Source organism: Rhinatrema bivittatum, chromosome 4, assembly GCF_901001135.1.
Source record: "Rhinatrema bivittatum chromosome 4, aRhiBiv1.1, whole genome shotgun sequence".
Taxonomy (NCBI): Eukaryota; Metazoa; Chordata; class Amphibia; order Gymnophiona; family Rhinatrematidae; genus Rhinatrema; species Rhinatrema bivittatum.
The window spans coordinates 20499134-20520996 of NC_042618.1; the positions used below are offsets into that span (position 1 = coordinate 20499134).

A 21863-nucleotide genomic window follows, 5' to 3' on the forward strand; every position below is an offset into this window, starting at 1 on the left:
GAAATTATGAGGAGTTCGGTTTTAGCGGAATTTAAGATTAGATTTAGACTGGAGAGGAGGTTGTCAATATTATGTAGGCATTTTTCCCAGAATTTAATAGTTTTAGTGAGGGATTCTTTGATGGGGATGATAATCTGGACGTCATCTGCGTATAAAATGGAATTGCAATAATCTAACTTAGAGAAGATTATTGATTGCAAGACTGTTCTGTAGTCGTGGAAATGGAAAAGTGGTTTAATTCTTTTTAAGACGTGCAGTTTATGAAAGCAGTCCTTCGTGGTTTGATTAATAAAAGATTTTAGATTTAGCCGATTATCAATGATGGCTCCTAGGTCTCTTACTTGTGAAGTTTGAAAGCCGGTTGGAGGATTTGAGGTGAGGTTACTGTTTTCGGGGGAAATTATGAGGAGTTCGGTTTTAGCGGAATTTAAGATTAGATTTAGACTGGAGAGGAGGTTGTCAATATTATGTAGGCAGTTTTCCCACAATTTAATAGTTTTAGTGAGGGATTATTTGATGGGGATGATAATCTGGACGTCATCTGCGTATAGAAAGTATTTGAGGTTCAGATTTGTTAAAAGTTGACATAGGGGTAGGAGGTAAATGTTAAAGAGCGTGGGGGAAAGAGAGGAGCCCTGTGGAACTCCTAGCGTGGAAGGATAAAACTGTGATTCTTTGTTATGTATTTTGACTTTGTATCCTCTGTTTTCCAAGAATGACTTGAACCATGTAAGTGCTGAGCCTGTTATTCCGATGTTCGCTAGTTGATTTAGGAGAAGGGAGTGATTCACGGTATCAAAGGCGGCCGATAGGTCGAGGAGTATCAGCAAGTAGGCGTGACCTTTATCGATGCCCATGATGAGGTAATCTGTCAGAGATATGAGAAGTGATTCTGTACTTAAAGATTTCCGGAAGCCGTATTGGGTGGGGAATAATATATTGTGGTCTTCGAGGTATTCTGATAATCTGGTGTTGACTAATTTTTCTGTAACCTTAGCTATAAAAGGGAGGTTAGAGATCGGGCGGAAGTTGGAAGGATCTTTAGGATTTAGATTAGGTTTTTTTAATAGAGGTTTGATAGAAGCAATTTTGAGGTCGTCTGGATAAATTCCTTGGGCTAAGGAACAATTTATGATGTCAGTCAGGGTTTTGGCGATGGTGTCTGGTATTAACAGCAGAAGTTTGGAGGGGATATGGTCAAATGGGTGAGATGAGGGTTTCATTCTCTTCAATACTGACATGGTTTCTGATATTGCAATGGGTTCGAAGGCTTGTATAGCAATGCTCTTGGTTGAATAGCAATGCTATTCTTGGTTGAATAGCAATGCTCTTGCTTGTATAGCAATGCTCTTGGTTGAATGTCCGGTAGGTCTGAAGTCCGGAAGGCCTGGCGTTCAGATGTTCTGTCTTCCAGTACCCCCTCGTTGCTCTTCATTGAGTGCCTTGGGGGCCCAAAGTCCTGATGTCCTTGCCTTGGATACCCTAGTTGAACCTGCCTTCAGATGTCTTGTCTTTGATGTCTTCATTGTCCCTGTCTCCAGATGACCATGCCGTCTAGTCTTCAGATGTTCTGCCTTTTGGCCTGCCTTTCCATTCATCAAGAGTCCTCGTCTCGCCTTAACCTTGCTTTAACCCTGATGTAGCCATGCCCGAAACTTGACGTAGCCATGTCCGAACCTTGATGTAGTCATGTTTGAACTCTGACGTAGTCATGTCTGAGCCTTGACATAGTCATGTTTGAACTCTGATGTAGTCATGTCTGAGCCTTGACTTAGTCATGTTTGAACTCTGATGTAGCCATGTCCGAACCTTGATATAACCTTGCTGAATCTTGATATAACCATACCTGAACCTTGATATAACCTTGCCTGAACCTTGATATAACCTTGCCTGAACCTAGATGTAACCATGCCTGAACCTAGATGTAACCTGCCCTGGCCTTGCCTTCTTGCCTCATGTTTTGCCCGACCTTGTTGCCAAGTACCTTTGCCCGACTATGTCTTCAAGTATCATCTGATTGTGCTTTCAAGCATCCTCATCTGACCTTGTCTGCAAGTATCCTTATTTGACCATGTCTTCAAGTGTCCTTGTCTAACCATGACTTGAGTCTTCATCTTGTTTCAGTACCATCGCCTGTCCTCGACTTCTCTCCGTCCTGACGCATTTGCCGGTCCAAAAGTGCTATCGAGTGGCCGGAGGACTATCCCAGAGACAAGCACTGCGTTGTTGGCTCTCTACTGATGCGTTAGGTTCAGCGGAGGCCCGAGTCCCTGGTCTTCAGCCCGTCCGCCTGTACTGGGATACGTCTCACCTGCCTCGGTGCTTCCACGGAGCTCCTCTCTGCAGTCACGTCGTGGTCCAAAGGTACACCACTCTCCCCAGAATCGGGATTGCTCCCTAGCGCTCCTGCAACACCTAGCACCAGAAGACTGATATTAGTCTATTGAATTCTTTATGTCCATTAAAACTACTCCTATTTTCATCAAGCTAAGCTAGAGAGGTGCGGGAGGGAGGGTGCTTTGTATCTTTAAAAATAGTTTGAAATTAGAAACTTTTGTATTAGATCTTCTTGAGAGTTGTGAAAGTTTGATTATGAAACTGCATGCTTGTACTGTTCTATCGACCACCTGCTTACTAGATCCTAATTTGTCACTACTAGGAGATTTCCTTACTAATACTGTTTTACAAACAAAGAAAATCATGATTATCGGTGATTTTAATGTTCATATAGATTCACTTCCCCAAGGCTTATTTGCCAGGTTTCAACTGTTACTATGTGTACTGAGCTTCCACTTACGATTTCAAGTCCGACAAATAAGAGAGGTCACATTTTAGATCAGCTGTTAGTATCAACTGAGCTCAGTAGCCCTAACTCGATATCCAAATTGGCCAATGATTCCATTTTATGATCTAACTATCCTTTGATTACCTTTCAGTTTAATATTTCTTCTTCATGAAATATATTATCTCATTCACCAATGTGGAAACTATGCCGCAAAGCCTTAAATGGTGAGGAATTTTGTGACATTGTAGGAATCAGTCAGCATTCTTGTAGATTTCTTTTAATTCCTGCCTATCGCTTACTATGGAGGAAGTAACTCCATCAAAATGGTGTGAAATTAGATGACCTATCAGTGCTGTGGTTTGATGAAAAATTAATAGAGGCAAAATTTGATGAAAAATTAATAGAGGAAAAATGAATAGAGGCAAAATGAACCCATCGTCGAGCAGAGCACAAATGGCAGAAGCACAAAACAATAGAGCATGTTGAGCAGTTTCATCAGGCCTGAAAAGTATGCAGAAGTTTGTTTTCTCTTAAAAAGAAGGAAATTTATTCCAATCAATTAAATAAATCTCTTAATAGGCTTTATGACCCGTTTTAAATGGTAAATTGCTTTTCCAAACCTTTAAAATCTGGGATTAGTAGTAGGAAATAGCTGGATTGTCAACTTTTTTGCAAAGTATTGTACAAATAAGATATCTTTTTTGCTATCCAAAGTCAGAGCTCAGTGTTCCCCTTCCTCACCCCGCACCCCCATTGTAAATAATCAAATGCAGTGCATCTACTTCTGTCTGGACTGCTTTCTAGCACCCATCTTCTAAAGAAATTGAAAATGTTTTAGATGCAGTAGATCCCTGCCCTGTTGGTATGTTGTTAACTGGAATGAATTGCTTTGTGAAGATTTTAACTGATATTGTGAATCGACCCCTTCAGGAAGATATCTTCCCTGATGCCTTTAAGAAGGCTGTGGCATGCACAGTTTTAAAAAAGAGTCTTGTCTTTAGAAGAAGACTGTGCCAGTTATATGTATTGTTGATATTTATAATAATACAACTTTAAATGACAAAAAATAAATAAATAATAATCCATCTTAAACTTACCCACTTTGGGGAATGTATTAGAAAATGCTACTAACTTAGAGCCAGATTCATTAATGCTTTTCTCCCATGTTATGTCTATAGGAAAAAGCCTTAGAGAATCAGGTTCTTAGTTTACAGAATTGTTAACCAAATATAAGGTTCTTAATCCAAATTAATGTGGTTTTAGAAGTGGCCACAGCACGGAGACACTTCTTGCCTCTGTATCTGATTTTGTTTTGCGTGAAACTGTGGCAAACCGGCTATGATTGCAGTAATTTTAGATGTGTCCACAGCCTTTCATACCATGTCTCACCCACTTTCAAGTTTGTTTGCTTTAGGAATCAGGGGACAAGTTTTATCTCTGTTTTCTTCATTTCTTTTAGCAAGACAATTTCAGGTTAGATTAGATGAACAAAGCTCTGACTGGCATGAGTTAAATGTAAGTGTCCCACATGCATCAAGTTTTGCTTGTGACACTATTTAATGTGAATCTTTCTTCTCTGACTCAGATGTTAGAACAGTCTGCCTTTTTTTTTTTAATTTACGCAGATGATATACAGCTATTTTAACCTGTTCTTGTTGATATTCAGACAACAATGTCATGGATTGATGAGTCAAATTAAATCTTGAATGCTAGCTAATCATATGGTGTTAACAGTCACAAGACAGAAGCTATATGGATATCATCCTATCTTACCTGTTACCTGTACTGGATTATTAACTGATAGTGATTTAATGTCTTTTTCAGAAACAGTTCAAGATTTAGGTTTTCAGTTTGATTCTTCTATGTCTTGTGTATCCCACATTCATTCATTCATTCATTCACACTTTTTAACCCCCGCAGAGGCAATCCTATCCTTTCCTTATATTAAGGACCCCCTTTGTTCCTTGCTGTTAAGGACTCCTTTGTTTTCATGTTGTTAAGTTTCTTTCCACTCTGCACTTATGTTACTCCCCTTCCCAGTTGTAACTTCCTGTTAACATGTAATTTCTATCTGCTGTTCAAATGTGAACCGGTATGATGTCCCCACTAATACCGGTATATAAAAGTCTTTAACTAAATAAATAAACTCATTCATTGGTGCATGCAAGTTACTTTAAAGAAAGATTGTTAATGATATTCGATACTTTTTACCAAAGAATGTTAGAACTATTGTACAAGCTTTCATTCTAACCGCTGTTGATTATGGAAACGCCTTGTTTATTGGCCTTCCAAAATACTGATTTCAAATAATTCAATTGCTTCAAAATGCCGCGGCCAAATTAGTTACGAGCAGTCGTATTAGAGATCGTATTTCTCCAATTTTATTTCAACTTCATTGGTTGTTAGTAACAAGGTATATTGCATTTAAAATATTAGTACTCGTTTTTTTTAAATCAGTTAAAGGAGAAGGCTCCTCCTGTTTGTCTCATTTAATTTCAGTGTGCCGTCCTTCTCAATGTCTCCGATCTCAGGACGATTTTATACCAACTGTCCCTTCTTCCAAACGTACCCGTCCGGCTGCAGCACGAGCCCTTGCTTTTTCATTGATTGGGCTGACGTTACGGAATTCTCTGCCCCGTGATTGGCGACTCATTACAGATATCAAGGTCTTCCATAAACAACTCAAAAGCTTTTTTAATTTCAAGAAACATTTCTTAATATGTTAATTATTTATTTTTTCATCTAATCTGATGTATATGTATGTTGATTTTACTCTGTTAATATTGTCTTGTTAACTGCTTACTCAGTTTATAAGAACTTTTAAGTAAATAGTCCTTACTGAAGTCTCCTGCAGACTAGAACTATTCAGTTTCCTTCAGACTGTATGTAACCTTTCAAATATGTTGTACTCTGCTTTGAGTGAACTTATTTAAAAAGTTGGGTAATAAATCCAAATAAATAAATAAAAGAATATTTGCGATGGCGCCTTGGGGAGAGGGAAGGAGACAGGAGGCAAGGTAATCAGGAAGGGGCAACACTCAGAAAGAGGCCTAGGAGGAAGGTGTGCAGAAGGAAAGCATTCAGGAAGGAGCCTTGAGGAGGAGAAGCATGGGAAGGGCGCACAGGGAGGAGAGAAGGCATTAGGAAAGGTTCCATGGGGTTGGGGGGGGGGGGGCAAGCAGGGCATCAGGGAAGGAACCTGTGGAGGGGCGAGGGCTGGAGGGGGTCACAAGGAGGAAGGCAGGAGGGACAGAACCAGAGAAGGGGCTGCAGGGAGGAAAGAGCAGGAGGGGGAGCACTCCCTATGTGTGTGGTATATAAGAATTGGGAAATAAAAAATAAACTTGTTATGAAATTGAGAACAATCAGAAAGAGTCTGTAGGTGGAGGGAAGACCTTTGGGAAGGGGACATGGTGGAGGTGGGGAGTAGAACTCATGAAGGAGCCATAAGGGGAGGGCAGGAGGGAGAGCACAGTTTATATCAGAAAGTATTCCTTATTTAATATTTAGTTTCATACATTGCAAATTACTCTGGAGTGCATGTTATTATTACATTAGTTTTATGTATGGAATTTAACTACATGTAAAAATTACAGAGACACATATGCAGGTCCGCAACATTTTTGGAGGTTACTAAGGGGTCCATACTACCTAAAAGGTTGGGGATCCCTGATCTACACCTCTTATTATTTGTGTTGCTTTTCTTTGAACGTTTTCTTAAAGCACAATGTTCTTCTTGAAATGTGGGAACAGAGATACTTCATTTCTCCGACGTGCAGTCCTGCTGCTTACACTACATGATATGATAACACTTTTTAAAACACCACTACAGTGCTGAGTCATAGTCAGTATGTGACCTTATTTAACTCCTAGTTTCTTTTCTGCAGTACTTCTCTTTAGCAGAGAATGAAAAGAAGCATGCCGCTTTGGTGAGACAGGCCAGACTCTAAATGCAAGAATCAACGCACACAGACACAAAAGCAAACACTAAAGCGAAGACCAAAACACCTCCACCAGGGAGCACTTTTCCAAACCACACCACCAGATAATCAAAGGAAAATTTAAAACAATCCAAGAAATGTGAGACTTTTGAAATTAAGATGATTAGACACTTCAGAGCTGACAAGAAAGGACTTAACAAGAATCTAGGTTACCTATCACATTATGAGCCATACAATTACGCTGCTTGTCACTTTCTGGTCACCTATCAAACCCCCCTCACCCCTTTTTCCCCTTCACACTATCACTGGAATGCCTTTTATGATTCACATATATTTTCTGGTAGCGTCATCTTTTGCTCATTCTATTCTGATTTGAGGAAGAGAGTATTAGCTCCCAATAGCTAGTCAAGAAATCTATTAAGTTATTTCAGAAAAAGGTAGCCCCTTATTTTTTGTGTTTTTTATTAACTTTTTTTTTTTGTGCATTCAAAAGAACTAATATGGCAACCATACTATTTTATAAGGGGGCTCAAACCTGTCCATCAAGCCCCTCTTCCAGCTGAAGAGTTTTTCAGGATATCTTTAATAAATATGCATGAGATTTATTTGCATGCAGTACCACCTATATATGAAAATATTTCTCATGCATATTCATTAGGGATATCCTGAAAACCTGACTGGCAAGGGGGGGGGCAACTCTGGTCCTGTATGGCATAAACAGGTCTGGTTTTCAGAATATCCCTAATAAATATGCATGAGGTATATTTGTGAACCCCCCCCCCTCCCAAGGGAGAGAGGGTAAAGAGCATGCTACCATTTATTTATTTATTTATTATTTTGCTATACCGATTTTCATGACAAGAATCACATCAAACCGGTTTACATTTAACAATGTGTGTAAAGTATAGAAAACTCGAACCACAGTAGCAAGAGAGTGGTTAGGAAAGTGCAACAGGTACAATAAAACAGGGTAATGATAACTGGGATCTGGAAAAGAAAAAGTGGGGAGATAACTGAACAGGAAAATATTTACAAGGTAGCAAATCGATTCCTAAATGATATTTACAGGGTAACACAATCGATTCCAATAGAGTGCAATTGTATAACAAATGATTTTAATAATACGGTAAAGGAGATGACAGTGAAGTTAGAGATTAATTATTTAAAGCAAAATTATCATTTAAGCAAACTGCAGCTATTTAACATGATTTGCCAGCTCAGGAAACCCAGAATGAGACTGAAAAGGCTGCCAGACTACTTACTGTGAAGGTGCTTAAATGACCTTTAAATAGATGAGTCAGAGACTCAGGTAGAGGATTTGCATGTCTCAGCCCCCTGGACTACTGTTGGTAACTTGCAGTGAAATATCACTTTAAATCAAAGGTAGCAAAATCCTACATTATAGAACTATGACTGGAAAAGTCCTACAGTGGAGAATTCTGAATAAGAGAGGGATTTGCGAGAAAAATGTACTGAAAAACAGTCCTATGAGGCAAACAGATTCTCACCCTGACTAACAAAGGGAGTCAGACCCTTGGGTACCCAGTTCTCAGGCAACAGAAAAACAAAGCCAGGCAGGATGGAAGAGTGTGCACATATTCTCTTTCCATGGTCTTGCCTGTGTCTTGGCCTTTTGGCTGAGAGAAGGTGACACATCCAGGTTGGATAACAGAGAATGATTGGCCATGAGCTTAGTGGAGCTAAAATCAATGAAAGCTGAGACTGCGGAGGACCTGAATCACTGAATGCTAAACAAGCCATGAACCAGGTTTAGCTATAATCCCAAGCCAAGGAAAAACCCTCCTACCAATGGAGGTGATCCTGAGTCTCCCTTGAGCAAAAGGATCCCAGCAGCAGATCAAGCAGTCCCCCCAGGAGGCTGTGGATCCCAGCAGCAGATCCAGAGGCAGAGTGTCCCCCAGGAGGAAGGGTACCCTAGTGAGATATCAAGCAGTTCCCCCGGAGGGTGTGGATCCCAGTGGTAGGTACAGAGGCACAGTTGGGTTCCCCAGGAAGGCATGGATCCCAGCAGAATTCCAGGAGGCAGAGTTGGGTCTCCCAGGAGGGCATGGACCTCAATGACAGACTGGGAAGCAGAGCTGGGGACCACGCCCTCCTGGGGACCCAAAATTGGCACAGACCTTTCAGCAGTTTGGAAGTGGCACTGATGAGATTGCAATTTAGACACAATGGACCCCCCCCTCCCCCCAGGCCAACACTACCCTCGTCCAGTTTTATCTTTTCACATGGGTGAAACTTGGGAAAAAAGGGGGGAGCATAATAACAACACTTGATTAAGTGAGTACTCAAGAGGTCCCTTCAATTCTATATGGTGATATAGAATCTATATGGTGATATATGGTGTGGGGGCCAACAACCCCAAATTGCCAAATATTAAATGTTCTTGCTACTTTGTAGAAATGTATATAGCTGCGTGGCCTGAGACTACTAACCATGAGTAGATAAGTGTGCTGTTTGACATCCTATTAGCAATGTACATAGTCATGTAGTAATATATATACTTATATAGTCTAATAAACCTGTATATATTTGTATATACGGCCAGCCTTGTTCACAGCCCCTTTTGTTTTCCTGGGGTGAAGTGAGGGAAATCCCACCCACTAACACCTTCTTCCCAGGTGGAGGTGCTAAATACGTGAGGACCGATGGAGTCTGCTCTAGGAGGGCTCCCGCCAAGATAGTGTTACGAGCGCGCGCGGGCACGGTCGTCGTAAGCGGGTGGTGAGCCCTTGGGCCACGGCAGGACTCAAGGAGGAGCCCCAAGCCACACCGTGGGAGGTGAGCTGAGCAGGCATTGTGAGCCAGGCAGGCAGGAACAGAATCAGGGAGTCTGACCCTCAGCCGGACCTGCATGCCCATGGTAGCCAACACAGGGAAGTTGACTAATGAACGGTCCTCCGACTGTTCCCGGCCCTTTCGGACCTGCTGCTGGGAACGGCAATGGGCAGCAGGCCGGACAGAGGCGAGGGCAGACAGAGTCCTTATACAGAAGACGTCAGACGGGGGCTGAAGCAGACATCCAAGACAGGCTGAAGCAAGACGTTGGAGACATCAGGGCAAGGGCTGAAGCAAGAAGGAAAGGTCCAGGCGAGCAGGAACTCCGATGCTGGGATACTCACATCCGAAGCCCCTTCGGCTGGCAGAAGCTCAAGAGCCATTGGGACGAATCCCTCCTGTTGGCCACTCCAGGGCCCAACAGGACAGAAGGCTCAGGAACCAGACGAGGACGAAGGTCAAGGCAGAGACACGAAGACATCCGGGCAAGGGCTGAAGCAAGACACTGTAGACAAGGCTGGACGGAAACATGGCACTGTCCAACAGGGCACCCTACTCAGCCCACCCGTGGGACTGAATCGCGGACCACCCTGTCCCAGACGCGCCCTACACAGCCCAGGAAGGCTGGTCGCGGACCACGCTGAGAAGGAGGGTGCAGGGAAACTCCAGGCGAACAGGAACTCCGATGCTGGGATACTGACATCCGAAGTCCTTACGGCTGGCAGGAACAGGATCAGACATCAAGGCAGAGACACTGGACAAGGATCCATCAAGCAAAAGAGATCACAGAAGACCTGGATCAGCACGGTTACAGACGACTGTAGGACCTGATCTGCAGGCCCTTTGTAAGTGAACAGAAAGTCCTTAAATACTGGAGGTAGAAGGCAACTCCCTGGGAGGAGCTTGCCAGGACCGCCCACCGCTGGTCCTATAACTGGGGAAGAGAGCTGCGGGCCAGCCCCTAGAAGAAGGGCGTCGCCAGACAGGAAGTCCAAACGCAGAGGCATGCAAGCCAAGGGACACAGCTAGGCCTCTCAGGCCCTGGAGCAAGTCCCGGATGGAACGTAGGCGAGGCCCTGGCTTCAGAGCAGCCTCTGGAGGAAGGTAAGAGACCTCCTGTAGCGCAGCAGCAGGGGGGATCGCAACAGATAGTCCCGGACAAGGTAAGCGATCAAGGGGGCGTTACTTTTGCATGCATTGCCTCCGTTCATCTCATGCATGTTTATTGTAGATATCCTGAAAACTAGGCCTGTTTGTGTGACTGAAGGGCTGTTGTTGCCTACCCCTCTGTAGCCAGACATTCCGCATTGTGCTTTTACATTTTTCTTCCTAAGCACCATGCATTTGTCCTTGTTGAATTTCATCCTGTTTCTTCCATTTTAATTTAGAAATATTTTTCTGGTTTCGTTGGTGCTTGTGGAAAGGTGACAGATTGGTATCACTGGAAACTGAAACCCTCTATTTTTCCGCAGAAAAGGTACTGACAATTCAAGCCTCCCCACACCTCGCCCTGTTAATGTGCTTCGGTCGTGCTCAGGGAGCTGAGCTGGTGTAAGTATTTGGTGCCCCAGGGTGAACCTTCAGTTGTGCACCTCTTCCCCCAATCTACCGATTGGTAGCAGCTCCAGCACAGCGCTCTCTCCTATCAGTGGTGACTCCAGCACAGCGCTCTTTCCTATCAGCAGTGCTCCAGCACAGAGCTCTCTCCTATCAGTGGTGGCTCTAGCACAATGCTCTCTCCTATCAGCGGTGGCTCCAGCACAGCGCTCTCTCCTATCAGTGGTGGCTCCAGCACAGCGCTCTCTCCTATCAGTGGTGGCTCCAGCACAATGCTCTTTCCTATCAGCAGTGCTCCAGCACAGCGCTCTCTCCTATCAGCAGTGGCTCCAGCACAACGCTCTCTCCTATCAACAGTGGCTCCAGCACAGCGCTCTCTCCTATCAGTGGTGGCTCCAGCACAGTGCTCTCTCCTATCAGTGGTGGCTCCAGCACAGCGCTCTCTCCTATCAGTGGTGGCTCCAGCACAATGCTCTTTCCTATCAGCGGTGGCTCCAGCACAGCGCTCTCTCCTATCAGTGGTGGCTCCAGCACAGCGCTCTCTCCTATCAGCGGTGACTCCAGCACAATGCTCTTTCCTATCAGCAGTGGCTCCAGCATAGCGCTCTTTCCTATCAGCAGTGGCTCCAGCACAGCGCTCTCTCCTATCAGTGGTGACTCCAGCACAATGCTCTTTCCTATCAGCGGTGGCTCCAGCACAGCGCTCTCTCCTATCAGTGGTGGCTCCAGCACAGCGCTCTCTCCTATCAGTGGTGACTCCAGCACAATGCTCTTTCCTATCAGCAGTGGCTCCAGCATAGCGCTCTTTCCTATCAGCAGTGGCTCCAGCACAGCGCTCTTTCCTATCAGCGGTGGCTCCAGCACAGCGCTCTCTCCTATCAGTGGTGGCTCCAGCACAGCACTCTCTCCTATCAGCAGTGGCTCCAGCACAGTGCTTTCTCCTATCAGCAGTGGCTCCAGCACAACGCTCTCTCCTATCAACAGTGGCTCCAGCACAGCGCTCTCTCCTATCAGTGATGGCTCCAGCACAACGCTGTCTCCTGTCAGTGGTGGCTCCAGCGCAGCGCTCTCTCCTATCAGTAGTTGCTCCGGCACAAAGCTCTCTCCTATCAGCGGTGGCTCCGGCACAGCACTCTCTCCTATCAGCAGTGGCTCCAGCACAGTGCTCTCTCCTATCAGCAGTGGCTCCAGCACAGTGCTTCCTTCTTTCATGGTATTGGCTCTGGCACGGCGCCTCTTTGGGCCTCATGCTGGTGGGATTTTGCCGCTCCCAATATGTTGGATTTCTAGACAGCGGCTTAATTTGCCTCATGGAAACTGCAGCAGCCTTGTCCAGAAAGACCAGCTCTAGGAGTGAGTTAATTCCATCTCTATGTCTGTGCTGTCTTTGGCCTCCCTACCGAGATGGCGAACAATGATGATAATTCATTTTTGCTGTTGCGATATGAACCCCCTTCTGATGGGAAGCAAACTTGAGACCACTTAACTCAGGCCACCAAAGAACTTTCAGATGCTGGTAGTTTTCAATTAGTATTGACCTAAGCCAGATTTGAACTGGTGAACTAGAGCCGAAAGGTCCTGTAACTTGGTGACAATTCCCTTAAGCCGTCTATACTTCAATGTAGTACATATTGTACTGTATTAGGATTGTATTTTGCACTATACTTGATTTGTATCTTTCCTATTCTAAGCTGTTCTTGGTAGCCTTTGCAGATTTGAAAGGCGGGGTATATTTTTAGATATCTCTCTGTTTTATCAAGATCATTTTGCATTATTACCATGTCCCTTCCTTAAATTTAGGGCTTTATACAACAGGGTTTGTTTTTTTTCACAGACATAGAACCTTTTTGAATAAGACTCCCTTGGTTTCTGCAAATTTAATACGTTTCTCTAGATCATCAACAACATCGTTAAACAAAAACATTGCTAGGACTAAGCTCTGTGGACCCCCCGCTCCCCTACCTTAAAGGTGAATTTTAAAAGGCCAATGTGCCGAAATTAGGGGACGTGCGAATACGTTGGGCCGGCGCGCACCGAGCAGATTGTAAAAGCCACCCGGATATTCGCGTACATGCTGCTGCGAATGCAAATTAAAAATTTCCCCAAAAAAAAGGTGGGGGAGTGGGCGTTCAGTGATTTTTACCTACCATTTGCACGGAAATACTTACATGCACCGGGGTCCCCTGCTGTGTAACTTTACTTCTGCTAGGAATGACGTGTAAGTTATAAAAGAAAAACAATCTAGGCAGATCAGCAGGGTTTTAAAGGTCAGAGCTAATGGGGGAAGGGAGGCTATTAATTAGGAGAGTCTGGAAATCCTATCCCTTAACCAGGAGAACTGGGAATTAACTGGGAAAACTGGCAATGTCTTCTGCATGCTTGCCTTTTAAAATCCCCCCACTTACATGGAAGAAATGGGATATGCATGCACAGGCGCGTGCCCACTTAAAATTGAGCGCACATTTGCGCGGCCAGGTCCCTATTATAAAATGCGTGCATATACGAGTGAATGTTTATAAAAAGGCCGCGTTCCTGGGCGCAAGTAGACAAATGCATGCACACTTACCCATGCGCTGTTTCGAAAGCTACCATCTTGATGTGGTCTGCCAGGTTCTCATTGAATTCTTGAAATCGCTTGGATTCAGATGGCAGCCAGAGCTCTGCCCTGACATTTTACAGTCCAGGGCACTGAGACGCAGGCACCGGGGAGAAAGCGCAGGACTGATTCTACGGCCAGATTCAAAAGCAAAGCACGTTCAAACAGCATTGAATTATCAAGGCCTGTCACCCTGTAAAAATGTTGTTAACAGTAATTTTGTTATGGGTTTGACAGATGCTTGGTTTTGATTGTTAATATTGCTACTCTTAACATAAGGCTTGGGGATAACTGGCACGGAGCCTTTAACAGAAAGATGGGGTAACTGCATGGCGTGGCAGTTACCCTCCTTAACAGAAATATGGGGTAACTTGCATGAAGCGGCAGTTACTATCCTTAACAGAAATAAGGGGTAACTTGCATGAAGAGGTAGTTACTACCCTTAACAGAAATATGGGGTAACTGCATGGCGCGGCAGTTACCCTCCTTAACAGAAAGATGGGGTAACTGCATGGAGCGGCAGTTACCCTCCTTAACAGAAAGATGGGGTAACTGCATGGCGCGGCAGTCACCCTCCTTAACAGAAAGATGGGGTAACTGCATGGCGCGGCAGTCACCCTCCTTAACAGAAAGATGGGGTAACTGCATGGAGCGGCAGTTACCCTCCTTAACAGAAATATGGGGTAACTTGCATGAAGCGGTAGTTACTACCCTTAACAGAAATATGGGGTAACTGCATGGCGCGGCAGTTACCCTCCTTAACAGAAATATGGGTTAACTTGCATGAAGCGGTAGTTACTACCCTTAACAGAAATATGGGGTAACTGCATGGAGCGGCAGTTACTATCCTTAACAGAAACATAGGTTATCCTGCACGGAGTACCAGTTACTACCACAAGAAGCTTGCTGGACAAACTGGATGGACCATTTGGCCTTTTTCTGCCGTCATTACCATGTTACTCTGTTACCGTCTTTTAATGCATTTTTTCCAGCCAGTTAAGCATCTATTTATTCACATGAAACACTCAGAAACACAACAAAAAATATGATCAAGACTATAGCACTGTACGAAATCAAAATCTTTGCTGAAGTTGAAATATAACACATCTACTGATTTCCCCTTATCTTAAGCAATCAGAGAAGAACATTAGGTTGGTTTGCCACAATTTCTTGTCCATTACTCAATGATGGGTTTTCTTAGTACCTTGTTATCATCTATATATATATTTTTTTTAATTAAAATATTTTCATTAAAATGTCTATAGTTTAAATTTTGTCTCATGTTTCTTCTGACGGGTTTAGTGGTATGTAAGCATGTTTGATGAGTATGAGTGCGGGAGCAGGATTGCATGAGCGGAAGTAGAGTACGTATGTGAGAGTGGATGCTCGGATAAGGTATGAATGAAAAGAAGAGGCATGTGGTTAGTGAGCTTATTAGGCAGGTCTATCAAAGTGTTTTTAAATACCAAGTGTCACGATCTCCAGCAGAGAAAGTTGTACTGTTCCTTTACAAGCAGCGATAAAGGCTGCTGGAATGGTACCCTTTAACCTAAAGCTTCTTTCACATTTTGTGTGGATGGAACATGAAAGAGTAAAAGGACAAAAGGAGCATGCCCAGCTCCCATGAAGAAACTAAAATAATTGTAACAACAATAAAACATATTGGAAGCTGCCTGGCAAAATAAAGGCCCAGACAGACCTAGGCAGGGATAAATATAATTCACAGTGGAGGCCTCCTGGAGGCAAATAGGCCTCACATATGTGTGTGAGTGAATAATTTCATTTGTGCTAGTTCAGGGGCAGAGCGAAGGGACAGGAACAAAGCTCTGCTTTCCGCAATCTCTGAATATTCAAGCCATGGCGAATATCTTTTTTTTTTTTTTTCTTTTGTTTTTGTTGTTGTCAGCCCGGAATATTTCCTGAATAGACTCTTATGACAACGGCTGCTTGAGAAAGCAGAAAATATCAGCCATAGTTCATTCAAGGGAGGCTGAAAACTGCAAGGGTGAACTGACCCCCTGTATGTTTTTCTATTCCCAGTTTTCTGTGAACTTTACCCATCTTCCACCAGTTCTCAAAGATCACTGCTAATGGCTGTGTGATAACCTCCTTCGGTTCATCGAGTACGCTGGGGTGCACGTCATCGGGGCTTGTTGACCTGAAAACAACTCACTCGTGTAAATCTTCTTAGGGCTATTCTAATGGTCTTTTCTACTCCCTCTTCACGGATGTTGAGTCTTGTAGTTTTCCAGTCACAGTTGACCTTTTCTGTAGAGACTGAAGAAACAAAAATAAATAGCAAGATTTAAATAATGCTGCCTTTTTAGTGTCATCTGTTATTGGTTTCCCTGCCTGGGTGGGTAAGGGACATTATTCTCGGCAGGGCTGTCCTTAGTGGTGGTGGTGGTGGGGGGGTGACTAGGGACAACTGCTCTGGGCCCCATACTTTAGGGGCCCCTGCATGATAGCCCAATCCCCCCACTGTGATATATTCACCCTGGGCCCCATAGCCTCCTATGATCAACCCGAATACTTGGTATTTCTCTTGTTTTTTTGGGGGATCTTTTTGTATTTATTATTAGCACTTAAATCATTCTACAGTGAATTAATGCAAGAAAAACATCACACATGTCAGAAATATATTGTTGCAAAAAGAAAAGAAGAAAGAATGGACTGGCCACAGTTGGAAACAGGACGCGGGGCTTGATGGACCCTTGGTCTGACCCAGTATGGCGCATGTTCTTATGTTCTTAATGGAAAACCAACAAGCTTATGTTAATGTTAAATCAACAATGAAGGGGAGAGGAGGAAGAAAATGGGAAGAACCTATCAAACACACAGAAAAGAAAGAAAACTGGCTATATCAATCAATCACAATTCCCTTATGAGCCATCTCGATGACATAACTTCAGGAGAACAATGCCTATGTTAAACCCGATATAACTAAAGAAATATCATCATGTAGTGCTTTTATCCAAAAGAAATCTCTGTAACTGAAAATGAAGATTTTGCCCAGGCTCACCTATTTATTTCAAACTTTGCCGGTGCTCGTACCTGATGCGTGCATCCTTTTACGGCAACGTAGGACTTTTTCATTTTATTTGGAAGAACAGACCTCCTAGGGTAAGCTCTAAGGTTATGTACTTACCCAAAGTCAGGAGTGGGCTGGGTGTTCCCTGCTTGTTGTGGTATTATGTGGTCTCGAAGCTTAGAGATCTAATTGATTGGCATAGGAGTGGGGAGGAGAAAAGGTGGGTGGGTTGCCTTAGAAAAATCTTTACTGCGTGGGACCTCACCGGATAGGCTGGTATGGTTACCATTGGGGCCCATATAATACAGGGTTCAATTTCACCACTTTAAAAGTTTGGGATAAATGGAAGAGTGGATTGGTGGGAGATAGGAAGTACTTTTATAGACCTCCTAGTTTCTTGAATAAAGACTTCCTCCTGGGTTGCTCAAGTGTTTTGGCTAAGAGATGGGAAGAGAAGGGGTGCTGGAGGTTGGAACATCTATGGAATGGTAAGCGAGTTAAGAACTTAGAGATCATGCATTCTTATAACCTGGTATCTACTGATTTTTATTTTTACCTTCAGGTGTGCCATTTTCTTAATACAAAGGGAGGTTAGGGAGGATTTTGTGATAAGGCCCAGTGGGTGACCAAGGGGATTTCAAGAATCTATGGGTTGTTAAATAAGGACTGACAAAGGCCTCCCTCGCATATTGTGGGCTGTGAAAGGGATTTGAATTGCGAGTTAGGTGTGAGGAAGTGGGATTCATGTTATACTTACTCTAAACAGAGTTCCATCTCAGCTTCGATAGTGGAAAACGGGTATAAAATTATTTATCGGTGGTACCTTACTCCTGCTAGATTAGCTAAATTTTATCCGGGATTAGGGGACGCCTGCTGGCGAGAGCGTAGCCTGGTGGGCTCTTTTTTGTATATGTGGTGGGAGTTCCCGAAGGCAGTTTCTTTTTGGGATTCTCTGGTACAGCTGATAAGAGATATTGTGGGAGAATAAATACCTAAGGATCCACTGTTTTTTTCTTTTAAATATTCCATTTTCTGAATCTACTAATGCTGTTGTTTTCTTATCCCACCAAATAATAGTAGCTGCAAGGGGGGAATTAGCATATTTTTGGAGGAAGGCTTCTACATCTCCTTTGCAAAGCTTGGTTCAGAGGTTAGGCAAAGTCTAATATTTGAATAAGTTAACTGCAGTGAAGCATAAACGTCTGGACAAATTTGAGAAATGATGGCATCGTTATATTCTTTGGCAAACAAAGACATAAACCACTGGATGGTAGGGGGATGGGTAGGTGATTGGTGGGGGTTGCCAGGCAGTTCATATGTAGAGAATGATGGGGGGAGGGAGGGGGAAGGGGAGTATCAGCAAAACGAAGACACAAGACTCAAGTAATGGTAATATAGTATGGGTATTGCTATAATTTTTATTAAATTTCAGATTATTATATGACATAATGACATACCACTCTTCAGACCTGAGTTTTACTGAACGTTTTTCATATTTTGCACACATGATTATTGTGACAATTTTTCTAGTGCATTCAGGAGATCTGTTTGTATACTCAGTAGTATTCAAGCAGGATAATGAGAGGATGTGGTTGTTTAGAATTCTGTTAATATGGATTTTTGCTGGAAATGAATAAAAAAAAAAGAAATCTCTGTAACATAAGAGGATCAAAGAAGACAAACTTGCTCCTTTGATAAAATACATTTATCTTTACAAGGAAATTTAAAAGAATAAGATGCCCCAAGTGTTGTCCCATCTAAAGAAAAGCTTTCCTCCTTAACAGAGTCACTCAAGAAACATCAAGGAACATGTGAACCCTCTGACCACTCATAGGAGCCCCTCTGCATATGAAATATTGTGACAGCACAAGATCTCTATCAGCTTCAGAGCAAAATGAAACTAGACGTGTAGCTTGGGATGCTACCAAGTCTTGAGGGGGTCTCTAAAAAGGCAGATAAACCCAAAGTAGCCAAAGTTGTCCATGTTTCCAAGTCCCCTTCGCCTCCATTCTATAATGTGAAAAGAAACTTATTTATCATGAATTACTATTCTACCAATCTAGTAAACATATTTTGATGTTCTGTTGACCTATAATGTGAATATTGCTTTTGTAAACCTTTGTGATCTTCTTTTGGAAGAACAGTATATAAAATGCCTAAATAAATAAAATAATAGGCTTGTGAAAGAGGTGTTTTCCTTTCCTGAGATAACATGAATACAAACACTTCTTAAACTCATCTGCTCATAGTAACTTAATACTGGGGAAATTCAATATTCAGAGTATCTTCGCTCTTGCCCTATTCTCCAGTCACTCAGATTTATTATGAAGGCTTAAATTGTCCCTAATATGGGCTACATTGGAGACTTGAATATTAGATATTTTGTCTCCGATCAAAGCAACCTGCGCTTCCATTTCTCCCAGCTTCTTATCTTGCTCCTTCATCTTTCTTTCAGAGCCATAAGAAAAATTACATACTCGAGAAACAGAGTCTAGGGCTTAGCAACACATGCTCTTGACCTGCAGCATTCCTCCTATTTCTAATGGAATGATAGTCTGTGCTCCAATAAAAAGTTAAACAAAGTTGACATATGTGAGCTTTCAAGACCTCTTCTTCAAATCCGTTTGTAGTCTTGAAAACTCTTTATCATCTGGGTCATACTTTTTTTTTTTTGGTCCAGCAAAAGATATCCCAACCTGCAAACAGTCAAGTCAGATATGTTAAAATGCTGCTTTTAACCTAGATTTGTTTTGTAAGTGTTGCTAGAAAGACTGGAAGAATTAGAGTGAACTAAATATCCCGTTACAAGATATTTTAATAAGGTTTTCTTCAGCTTTCTTGCAGGGAATGCCTGAAGTTTTTTTTCTTTCTGGGGGTCATTTACTAAGCATTTTTCCCATAGACACAGAATGGGAGAAAACCTTTAATAAATAGGCCCCATCGTCAGAAGTGGTCAGGCTATATATAGTTAATCTGTGGAAGTTTTGCAATGCTGCCCCCACCAAAATATTTATTGTGGATGACTAATTCTTTCCTCCACCAGTTTCCTGTCAGCTACACAAGTCATGAAATGTCATTATGCAAAATACACTTACAAAATCATAGCATTTTTTTTAGTTTCACTATCAAATAGTTTTGCTGTCACTACAATAAAAAGATGTTTATGAGGTTGAAAATACTTCTGTTTGTAAAACCAGCATGGTGATGTTTTTACTGAACTTTGATCTGTTTTTACACTACTCATATCAACCAAGTTGAACTACTTAGTAACTAGATGAGAACAGATAAAGACCATCTGACCCATGTAGTCTGCCCAGTTATTCTGGTCTAAACTGATAAGGATATATCCCAGACACCAGATACAGAAGCTTGCAAAACTCCTTGTAGGATAATCCTCTCTCTCTTGCCAAGGCTGTACAGCACTGAAAGATAGTATTTCAATTTGAATTTATTAAAACTTATTTTTTGCACTCCTCAAAGATATTTCAAGGTGAATTACAAATAAAACATACATAAAAGAACTTAAATGCATAATTACAAGTCAATACTTACAAAAAGAATGAAACGAAAACTGGTTTGAATCTGGTACATCAATAGGACTGGATACATGCAGAGGGGCAAATTATGACTGATCATCTAGTTTGAAGGCTTGCTTAAATAAAAATGTTTTTAGAGCTTTCTTAAATGTTTTTTTCACATTCAATGGAGTGAATGAAGTATGACAAAGCATTCCAGATAAGAGGGCTTGTGACTGAGAATGCCTTGCTTCACATGATGTGTCAATGTGTGAGTTTGAATGAAGATACCTCTAATAACATCTTGCTTTCAGACCATAAAGAATGAGGAGACTTGTTAATCCTTAGTAAAATGTTCATCCAGCAGTCTGAAATTCCATAGATAATTTGACGAACAAATAACACTACTTTGAATTGTATTTTAAAATTAATGGGGAGCCAGTGCAAAGGGGCTAGGATCGGAGAAATATGATCACGCATTGGAGTTCTGCTTAATATTTGTGATGCAGCATTTTGTACTAGTTGCAAAGGGTGTAGAACATTCACAGGAAGACCTAAGTAGAGCACATTGCAATAATCCAATTTACTTAAGTTTAATGCTTGGAGAACAGTGTGGAATGCATCGTGCTCTAAACAAGGCCACCATTGTCTGACCATACAAAGTTTAAAGAATGCAGATTTCACAATAGACTTGATATGAGGAATCAGCAATTGTTGCGGGCGCAGATGGCGCTCAGGAGTGGACATTGAGTGTGAGACCTTGGGCCATGGCACAAGCCCGGGGCGAGGCTCCAAGGAATGCGTCATGGGTAGGTGAGCACATCTGGGCACGGGCTGGACAGGCTTGGAGACTTGGAACTTGGAACTTCAATGAACCTGCACGCACAGAAGTGAGACCCAGCAACGCAATGCTGGTCTCTAGGGTAGCCCTCTGGCTACCTGATAGTCCTTCCGGACTTGCCGCTTGGGAACGGCTTGTGCGTCAGGACAGACGGAGGTCGAGGACAATAGATGACTGTCATGATGAGGACATTTATTTATTAATTATTTATTTATATTGTTTTGTATACCGATATTCTAACAATCAGAATGGTTCACAGCATAAATATAATTAAAATCATATAAAGACATAGGCACTGAAGACTTGGAACTTAGATAAAGACTTGGGTTCAGTTCAGGATCAGGAATGGAATGGAATGAGCCTTATGCTGCAGCGCACCCTACACAGTCTGTGGACTAGTCGCGGACCATGCCGAATGCGAAGCAGACTCTGGGCTTGAAACATAATGAAGACTTGGCACTGGAAACATGACGAAGACTCTGGGAGAGTCCTGTCCCAGTGTGAGCCCTACACAATCAATGGGCTGATTGGACTTGAAGGCGGAGTAGATTCTGGACTTGAGACTTGGACATGGACAGAAGCTGGAGCATCACTTGGAACGAGGATCATCACTTGGAACGAGGATCATCACTTGGAACTAGGAACAAGAAGAACCGCTGGCTGGACAGACTCCATGAGACCGGAACCAGGAAGGAGACTAAGAATTTGGAACTCAGAACTTGAGACTTGGAACTTTAAAAACAAGGATGGACTCTGAGGACTTGTCCCATCAAAGATAGATCTGGAGACAGGCCTTGTGCT

The 21863-nt window shown here is 42.7% G+C and overlaps 1 long non-coding RNA gene across 1 annotated transcript in view; it reads right to left on the bottom strand.

Moving 5' to 3' along the window:
- Positions 1–20347, bottom strand: part of LOC115089290 — a 42312-nt gene extending 21965 nt beyond the window's left edge. The window contains exons 1-2 of the long non-coding RNA XR_003856043.1: positions 20259–20347; positions 15849–15952 (exon numbers count right to left, since the gene is read on the bottom strand). This is a non-coding gene — a long non-coding RNA (uncharacterized LOC115089290). The remainder of the gene's footprint in view (positions 1–15848; positions 15953–20258) is intronic.
- Between the last annotated feature and the right edge of the window lie 1516 nt (positions 20348–21863).